At 42.7% G+C, this 9,352-nt stretch overlaps 1 pseudogene; it reads left to right on the top strand.

Annotated features, from left to right (window-relative positions):
* Positions 1-5,670: 5,670 nt before the first annotated feature.
* Positions 5,671-6,697, top strand: LOC147959082 (uncharacterized; annotated as a pseudogene).
* The last annotated feature ends 2,655 nt before the right edge of the window (positions 6,698-9,352 follow it).

The following is a 9,352-nucleotide window of genomic DNA, read 5'->3' as shown; positions in this document are numbered from 1 at the left end:
AACTCCAACTCCTGGAACATCTCATATGTTCCATGACGTTCAAAACGTCGTTGAAGTCCTGATTCTAAGCCGTAAAGCATGGCACACTGAACTATCAAGTAGTCATCAGCTTTGCTCTGCCAGACGTTCATAACATCTGGAGTTGCTCCTGCAGCGGGCTTTGCACCTAGCGGTGCTTCTAGGACGTAATTCTTTTGTGCAGAAATGAGGATAATCCTCAAGTTACAGACCCAATCTGTGTAGTTGCTACCATCATCTTTCAACTTAGCTTTCTCTAGGAACGCATTAAAATTCAAAGGAACAGTAGCATGGGCCATTTATCTACAACAACATAGACATGCAAAATATTATCAGATACTAAGTTCATGATAAATTAAAGTTCAATAAATCATATTACTTAAGAACTCCCACTTAGATAGACATCCCTCTAGTCATCTAAATGATCACGTGAGCCATATCAACTAAACCATGTCCAATCATCACGTGAGATGGAGAAGTTTTCAATGGTGAACATCACTATGTTGATCATATCTACTATATGATTCACGCTCAACCTTTCGGTCTCAGTGTTCCGAGGACATATCTGCATATGCTAGGCTCGTCAAGTTTAACCTGAGTATTCTGCTTGGGCAAAACTGGCTTGCACCCGTTTTATGTGAACGTAGAGCTTATCACACCCGATCATCACGTGGTGTCTCGGCACGATGAACTATAGCAACGGTGCATACTCAGGGAGAACACTTATACCTTGAATTTTAGTGAGAGATCATCTTATAATGCTACCGCCGTACTAAGCAAAATAAGATGCATAAAGGATAAACATCACATGCAATCAAAATAAGTGATATGATATGGCCATCATCATCTTGTGCCTTTGATCTCCATGTCCAAAGCACCGTCATGATCACCATCGTCACCAGCTTGACACCTTGATCTCCATCGTAGCATCGTTTTCGTCTCGCCAACTATTGCTTCTACGACTATCGCTACCGCTTAGTGATAAAGTAAAGCAATTACATGGCGATTGCATTTCATACAATAAAGAGACAACCATATGGCTCCTGCCAATTGCCGATAACTGTTAGAAAACATGATCATCTCATACAACAATTTATATATCGTCATGTCTTGACCATATCACATCACAACATGCCCTGCAAAAAACAAGTTAGATGTCCTCTACTTTGTTGTTGCAAGTTCTACGTGGCTGCTACGGGCTTCTAGCAAGAACCGTTCTTACCTACGCATCAAAACCACAATGATTTTTCGTCAAGTGTGTTGTTTTAACCTCAACAAGGACCGGGCGTAGTCAAACTCGATTCAACTAAAGCTAGAGAAACAGACACCCACTAGCCACTTGTGTGCGAAGCACAGTGGTAGAACCAGTCTCATGAACGCGGTCATGTAATGTCGGTCTGGGCCACTTCATCCAATAATACCGCCGAATCAAAGTAAGACATGCTGGTAAGCAGTATGATTATTATCGCCCACAACTCATTGTGTTCTAGTCGTGCATATAACATCTACGCATAGACCTGGCTCGGATGCCACTGTTGGGGAACGCAGTATTTCAAAAAAATTACCTACGATCGTGCAAGATCTATCTAGGAGATGCATAGCAATGAGAGGGGAGAGTGTGTCTACGTACCCTCGTAGACCGAAAGCGAAAGCGTTTAGTAACACGGTTGATGTAGTCGAATGTCTTCGCGATCCAACAGATCCAAGTACCGAACGTACGGCACCTCTGTGATCTGCACATGTTTATCTCGGTGACGTCCCTCGAAGTCTTGATCCAGTTGAGGCCGAGGGAGAGTTTCGTCGGCACGACGGCGTGGTGATGGTGATGATGAATTTACCGACGCAGGGCTTCCCCTAAGCACTACAACGATATAATCGAGGTGTGTAACTGTGGAGGGGGGCACCGCACACGACTAAAAGATGAACTTGTGTGTCTATGGGGTGCCCCCCTCCCACGTATATAAAGGGGGGAGGGGGAGGAGGCCTCTAAGTGCATCTAGTGCCACCCCTAGTTGGTTTTGGAGTATTGACGACAAACCTGGTTGAGGGACTAATGTGTTTGTGAGAATTGCAGGATAACATAGGTAGTAGTCCCTCATTGATTCGGTTTACCTACCGGAGATGACCCCTAAAAATGTGTGAAGACATTGAAGACAATGGTGGTTGTGAAGATATTCACAACGAAGATTGTGACTCGAGAAGACATTCACGTGAAGACTATGGAGTGCAAAGACATAACTGTTTTGTAGTTTCCTTTTCTTCTTTGTTGAGTCATAGGAACCACCGTACTGTTAAGTGGGGTCCAAGTGAACAAGGTCAGAGTGACTGAAGTGATGCTCAACCAAATCCTATGTCTTTGAGAGAAGACAATGAGAGCAAATCTTATCCAGAGCTGGATGAGTCAGCTTTACTTGTAGCCCAAGTTAAGCTGCCGCGTGTGTTTGAAATCTGACCGTTGGAACACCTGTCAGTTCCTTAGTGACCCAGGGTCATTTCGGACAAATCAGGTTGGGTTGCCTAGTGGCTATAAATACCCCACCCCCTACACCATAAATTGGTGGTTGCTCAGAGTTAGTGCGCGACTTTTGTCGTTTGAGAGCAACCCACCTCGAAGCCTTTGAGAGAGAAATCCTTGCGAGGACAAAGCCCCAAACACCCAGAGCCAAATAGTGTTAGGCATCACTGAAGTCTTTCTGTCTGCATGATCTGAAGACTTATTACACTTGAGGACTGTGAATCCTCCAGCCGGTTACGCGTCGCGTTCTGAGCATCCAAGAGTCATTGTGGATTGCCGGTGAACGAAGTCTGTGAAGGTTTGGAAGTCTACCTTGAAGACTTACCAGAGTGATTGGGCGAGGACTAAGTGTCCTTATCTCAAGGGTAATAAGGTGAAGACGCAGTCTTCTGAGTTGAATCTCAGCCTCCCTAACCATACGTATAGTTGTCACAACAACTGGAACTGGTCCGATAATCCTTTGTCTTCACCAAGCACCTGGTTCTATCTCTTCCTTCACTTATTTATAGTTTGTCTCTGTGTAGTCTTTTGCCTGCTTGTCTTATCTGTTTGACTTCACAGTGTGACGACTATTGTTTGACTTCATACCATCTTCCATCTTGATCCTTACTTCCTAGCTGCTAATAGTCTTCATGCTTTAAGCTTCATTACTTGCTTGACTATGGCTTGTCTAGTGTAGTCTACCTTCCGCTGCATGTCAATAGGTTCATTTCTATTGTTTGTCTTCGAAACTCCCAAGTTTTGAAGACTTTCATAAAAATCGCCTATTCACCCCCCTAGTCAATAACTAGCACTTTCAAGGCCGGCCAAGGTGTGGCGCGCCCAGGGGGGTCCTACTCCAAGTAGGATTCGCCCCTCCCTTTCCTATTCCCACAAGGAGAAGGGGGGAGGAGGAGGAGAAGAGAAGGAAAGGGGGGGCTGCCCCCCAACCGTAGTACAATTCAGTTTGGGCTAGGGGGCTCGCGCCACTCCCTCGCCTGCATCCTCTCTTCCACCACTAGGCCCATGAGGCCCAATAACTTCTAGGGGGATGTTCCGGTAACCCCCGGTACTCCGAAACTCATCTGAAATGACCCGAACCATTCCGGTGTCCGAATGTAACCTTCCAATATATGAATCTTTATGTCTCGACCATTTCGAGACTCCTCGTCATGTCTGTGATCTCATCCGGGACTCCTAACAACCTTCAGTCATCAAATCACACAACTCATGATGGAGCGTTAAGCGTGCGGACCCTACAGGTCCAAGAACTATGTAGACATGACCGAGACACATCTCCGGTCAATGAACAATAGGGGAACTTGGATGCTCATATTGGTTCATACATATTCTACGAAGATCTTTATCGGTCAAACCACATAACAACATACGTTGTTCCCTTTGTCATCGGTATGTTACTTGCCCGAGATTCGATCGTCAGTATGATCATACCTAGTTCAATCTCGTTACCGGCAAGTTTCTTTACTCGTTCCGTAATGCATCATCCTGCAACTAACTCATTAGTAACTTTGCTTGCAAGGCTTATAGTGATGAGCATTACCGAGAGGGCCCAGAGATACCTCTCCGATACACGGAGTGATAAATCCTAATCTTGATCTATGCCAACTCAACAAACACCATCGGAGACACCTGTAGAGCATCTTTATAATCACCCAGTTACGTTGTGACGTTTGATAGCACACTAAGTGTTCCTTCGGTATTCGGGAGTTGCATAATCTCATAGTCATAGGAACATGTATAAGTCATGAAGAAAGTAATAGCAATAAACTAAACGATCATAGTGCTAAGCTAACGGATGGGTCTTGTCCATCACATCATTCTATAATGATGTGATCCCATTCATCAAATGACAACACATGTCTATGGCTAGGAAACTTAACCATGTTTGATTAACGAGCTAGTCAAGTAGAGGCATACTAGGGACACTTTGTTTGTCTATCTATTCACACATGTACTAAGTTTCCGGTTAATACAATTCTAGCATGAATAATAAACATTGATCATGATATAAGGAAATATAAATAACAACTTTATTATTGCCTCTAGGGCATATTTCCTTCAGAAGGGAGAAAAAGGAAACGCAGGCTCGCGCAACGCAGCTCGACAACATCGCCGGTGGCCGGCATGGCCCGAACCCGCCACATCGGGAAAGCCGTTGCACCTCTCTGCCCTCTCTCTCGCGTTCAGGAGGTTGGGGTGGTAGGAGGAAAGAATGGGGACGGGAAAAGTGCGGCCCGATGAGGAGCGGCGTGGTGGCCGCCGACGCCGTCGCCGGCGCGACAAGGTAGCTCAGCGTGCGGGATAGAGGGGAAGAGGAAAGAGAGCAAGCTCGAAATGGCCTAGGGTTTCTGCTCCAGCCACGCGGTCGATGTTTTTGTTCAGGCTAGATCCGTGCTGGACCGTCAGATGGAATCCGACGGCCAGGATCTAAACCATAGCAGCACACTGGGCTTTTTGGGCCAAAAGAGGAGCGCAACTGGGCTAAGGCCGGGTCGCGCAGCGCGTGCGCAGGCGGCTGGGCCGCGACCAGTAGCCATGCTCGGCTGGGCCGAGCTCGGCTAGGCTGCCGCTTTCCTTTTTTGTTTGTTTCTTCGGTGTTTTGTTTATTTGTCCAGTTTTTTGGTCAAATTTCACATAGTTTTTTCTATTCAAATTAATCCAATGAAAATTTGTCTAGAAAATAGAAAAGTGACAGAAATGTTTCTGAAAAGTAAAGTTCATGAATTTTTTATTCATGTTTTCCGCTGCAAAATATAAAATAAATAAAAGTGCTCTTGTAAAAGAAAAATAAAAGTTTCTGACAATAGTAAAGTTCATGACTTTTATTCATGAAAAATAAATATAAATGCTCTTTTAAAAGTAAATAAAAGTTTAATGAGAATTAAATTTTAAGACCATGTTAAAAGTAATTAATGATGTAAATATGATTTTGTTATTTTTATGACCAACGTTGTTAAAAAGATGATCATGATTTATAGATTGTTATAAAAGGTGTGTTTATTTCTACTTTTGCCCAACGGTGATATAGATTTAATTGTATAAACAGTTGTATGTTTTAATTTTGACCAACGTTGGATTAATACATGCAATTGTTGTCATGATCACACTCGATTGTGGTTTCAGGAGGGTACCACTTGATGAGTTGCCTCAAGGATGTTCCAACCCTCAGAGGTGATAACTATACTAAGTGGAGAAAGAAAGTTGACTTGTCCTTTGTCTGTGCTGAGGTGGACTGGGTTGTGGACGCTCCACAGCCGGTCAAACCAGCAGAGCTAGTCAAAGGTGCAACAGATGATGATGATGCTTGGGAGAAAAAGAAAAGGGATTATGCTCTAGTGGAGATGTCATATTACCTTGAAAATCAAAAGTGGATCAACGCAAATAAGAATTGCATGGCTTTCATAAAGAACACAATTGAGAACGCTATTGTGGGCTCAATTGTAGAGTGTACTTCCGTAGGGGAGTTTCTTGAAAGATAAAGAGCCAGTTCACTGGTTCTTCAAAGATATATGCCACCCAGTTCCTAAAGTAGCTGGTGACAGAAAAGTACACAGGTGGTGGACATGACATAAGAGAGCACATCCTCAGGATGAGCAACATGGCAGCTAAGCTTAAACCCATGGATGAGGATTTGGAGCTCAAGCCTGCTCTCCTTGTTCACCCGGTCATGGCTTCACTACCAAAAGAATTTGACACTTTTGTTGTCAACTAGAACATGTCACCTGGAAAATGGGACATTGAAAATACCATAGCCATGTGTGTGCAAGAAGAGGAAAGACTTAAAACCTCATATGGTGGTTCTCTAAACTATGCAAGGGATAATAAGAAAAAGTACTACAATCAAAGTAGCAAAGGTTCTCCTTCAAAGCCACATGGAAAAGCTCCCACGCACCATCAGCATCATCAAAAGTCTTTTCCAGTGGAAAAATACACATGTCTCCATTGTAAGCAGACTGGGCACTACAAGAAAGACTGTCGTGTTTGGCTGAAGTCCATAATGGCAAAGAGAGGGAACAACGTTGTTTCCTTTGTAAATGAATCCTTGCATACACAGTTTTTGAAATCTACTTTGTGGATTGACTCAGGTGCAACCATTCATGTTGCAAATTCATTACAGGGATTCCATTCGACGCGGACTATGCAAAGAAGCGAAAGATGCATTGAAGTTGCAAATGGAGTTCAAGCAGAAATTAATGCTATCGGTGACATCTACCTGGAGTTAGCTGATGGATTCAAACTTCTGCTTAGAGATGTTTTATATGTTACTTCATGTCACATAAACTTGATTACTATTTCGTGTTTACACAAAGATCATTATGAATGATATTTTGGACATGGCAAGTGTGCCATATGGTTTAATAATGCTTATGTGGGTGATGCTTTACTTCACAATGAGCTTTATTTATTATCACTGCGTGAAAAAATTTATTCTGTGTGTAATGTGAATGAGCATGTTTCCGCGTCGAATAAAGAACAGAAGAAAAGAAAGAGAACTCATGACTCTTCGAAATTATGGCACTGTCGCTTGGGCCATATTTCGAGGGGAAGAATAAGGACTAGTTAAAATTGTAATTCTTCCTCCATTAGAGTTCTCAAACATAGAGCAATGCCTAGATTGCATTAAAGGAAAGTATGTAAAACAAATAAAAAGGGTGCAAATCATAGCACAAGAATACTAGAAATAATTCACACTGACATTTGTGGACCATTTCCGGTAAAATGTGTGGATGGCTATGACTCATTCATAACATTCACAGACGATTACTCCCGATATGGTTATATTTATCCAATCAAAGAAAGATCTGAAGCGTTGGATAAATTTAAAATATTCAAAGCTAAAGTTGAAAATCAGCATGATAAAAGAATAAAGATAGTAAGATCTGACCATGGGGGGAGCACTACGGTCGCACACTCCATATGGCCAAGTCCCTGGACCTTTTGCAAAGTTCTTACAGGAGACTGGCATAGTGGCCCAATATTCAATGCCAGGAGAGCCTCAGTAAAATGGAGTAGCTGAAAGGCGTAACCGTACACTTATGGATATGGTGCGCAGTATGATGAGTTATTCCACCTTGCTATTGGGATTATGGATGAAGGCGCCTAAAACCGCCATTCACATTCTCAATAGAGTACCAAGCAAATCAGCGCCTGATACGTCCATTTTGCATCATGTTTTCTTACTATTATTTATGATGTTTTTATCCATAATAATGCATTTTGGAGTAATTCTAATGCCTTTCTCTCATAATATGCAAGGTATACACAAAGAGGGAGAATTCCGGCAGCTGGAAATCTGGACCTCGAAAAGCTACGTGAGGCCACCTATTATGCACAACTCCAAACAAGTTGAAACTTCACGGAGACTTATTATCAAATATATGAGGAATATTGGAGAAAATTACTACCAGAGGGGGCCCACTGATACATCTCCAACATATCTATAATTTTTTATTGTTCCATGCTATTATATTATCCATCTTAGATGTTTTTTATGCATTTATATGCTATTTTATATAATTCTTGGGACTAACCTATTAACCTAGAGCCCAGTGCCAGTTTCTATTTTTTCCCTTGTTTTTGAGTTTTACAGAAAAGGAATACCAAACGGAGTCCAATTGACGTGCCATTTTTAATGGTTTTTTATGGACCAAAAGAAGCCCCTCGGAGTAAAAGAGTTGGGCCAGAAGAGTCCCGGCCGTCCACGAGGGTGGGGGTGTGCCCTACCCCCTGGGCGCACCACCCTATCTCGTGGATGACTCGGGGATCCCCCTGACTTGTTCCTGATGCCAAAAATTCCTATAAATACAGAAACCTCTAGAAAATAACCTAGATCGGGAGTTCCGCAGCCGCAAGCCTCTATAGCCACCGAAAACCAATCTAGACCCGTTCCGGCACCCTGCCGGAGGGGGGAATCCCTCTCCGATGGCCATCTTCATCATCCCGGCGTTCTCCATGACGAGGAGGGAGTAGTTCACCCTCGGGGCTGAGGGTATGTACCAGTAGCTATGTGTTTGATCTCTCTCTCTCTCGTGTTCTTGATTTGGCACGATCTTGATGTATCACGAGCTTTGCTATTATAGTTGGATCTTATGATGTTTCTCCCCCTCTACTCTCTTGTAATGGATTGAGTTTTCCCTTTGAAGTTATCTTATCGGATTGAGTCTTTAAGGATTTGAGAACACTTGATGTATGTCTTGCATGTGCTTATCTGTGGTGAAAATGGGATATTCACGTGATCCACTTGATGTATGTTTTGGTGATCAACTTGTAGATTCCGTCACCTCATGAACTTATGCATAGGGGTTGGTACACGTTTTCGTCTTGACTCTCTGTTAGAAACTTTGGGGCACTCTTTGAAGTTCTTTGTGTTGGTTGAATAAATGAATCTGAGATTGTGTGATGCATATCGTATAATCATACCGATGGATACTTGAGGTGACATTGGAGTATCTAGGTGACATTAGGGTTTTGGTTGATTCGTGTCTTAAGGTGTTATTATAGTACGAACTCTAGGATAGATTGAACGGAAAGAATAGCTTCGTGTTATTTTACTACGGACTCTTGAATAGATCGATTAGAAAGGATAACTTTGAGGTGGTTTCATACCCTACAATAATCTCTTCGTTTGTTCTCCGCTATTAGTGACTTTGGAGTGACTCTTTGTTGCATGTTGAGGGATAGTTATATGATCCAATTATGTTATTATTGTTGAGAGAACTTGCACTAGTGAAAGTATGAACCCTAGGCCTTGTTTCAATGCATTGCAATACCGTTTTCGCTCACTTTTATCATTAGTTACGTTGCTGTTTTTATATTTTC

Source organism: Triticum urartu, chromosome 7A (assembly GCF_056163025.1).
Source record: "Triticum urartu cultivar PI428250 chromosome 7A, HENAU_Tu73, whole genome shotgun sequence".
In the NCBI taxonomy this organism is placed as follows: domain Eukaryota; kingdom Viridiplantae; phylum Streptophyta; class Magnoliopsida; order Poales; family Poaceae; genus Triticum; species Triticum urartu.
This window is presented reverse-complemented; position numbering and strand designations above follow the sequence as displayed.